General features: G+C 39.1%; 1 non-coding gene across 1 annotated transcript; it reads left to right on the forward strand.

The window, feature by feature from the left end:
• The first annotated feature begins 480 nt into the window (after positions 1–480).
• On the forward strand, positions 481–589 carry LOC140853885 (small nucleolar RNA R71). Its single transcript, XR_012137027.1, has one exon. It is a non-coding gene; the product is annotated as a small nucleolar RNA R71 (small nucleolar RNA).
• Positions 590–800: the final 211 nt, after the last annotated feature.

The raw sequence follows: 800 nt of genomic DNA on the forward strand, positions 1-800 counted from the left end.
GGTTTGGAGTAACCTTGGGCAGCTTGAACTTGTTCTTGAATGAAAGGTGGAAACTGTACAGCCGTGGAACATTCACTCATATGATAGGCCGGGCTAGCACAGATAGAACAAATCTTCTGATAATTAGGTGGTGGTGTATATTGTGTAGAAGATTACTGACCTAATGCTAGGAACTGATCAAATTTTTGGGCAAGAAGGTCAACTTTATCTAATCTTTGGGCTATTAGGTTCAGATCGGCCTTAGGACTAGAGTCTGTTTGCTTGATCTCAAAAATTTCTATCCGCTTTTGGTGAGGGATTGATCTTTCGTAGGAGGATAATGAAGCATGATTGATTGAATTTTCACACAAAGTTTCAAATAAAGTATAGGCTTCATACTCACTTTTACTCATGAATGCACCCCCACAAGATGCATCTACCATCTGTCTGTATTGGTCACCTAAACCCTCATAAAAAGCTTGAACAATTTGTCACTTAGATAGACCATGGTGTGGGCATTTTCTAAGAAGTTTCTTAAGTCTCTCCCATGATTCATGAATTTGTTCTCCTGAAAGCTGAGCAAATCCAGTGATGGCTCACCTCATAGTGTTGGTTCGACCTATGGGATAGAATTTCTTAAGAAACTCGTGCTGCATTTCAGCCTAAGTTTGGATTGGTCTCCCTATTGTGCCAAGCCAGTACTTGGCTTTGTCTTTAAGTGAGAAGGAGAATAAGGTCAATCTAAGTGCATCATCAGTAAAATTTTAAATTTTTACCATGGAACAAATTTTTAAGAACTCATCCAGATGCTTGTAAGGATC

This window comes from Elaeis guineensis, chromosome 14 (genome assembly GCF_000442705.2).
Source record: "Elaeis guineensis isolate ETL-2024a chromosome 14, EG11, whole genome shotgun sequence".
NCBI lineage: Eukaryota > Viridiplantae > Streptophyta > Magnoliopsida > Arecales > Arecaceae > Elaeis > Elaeis guineensis.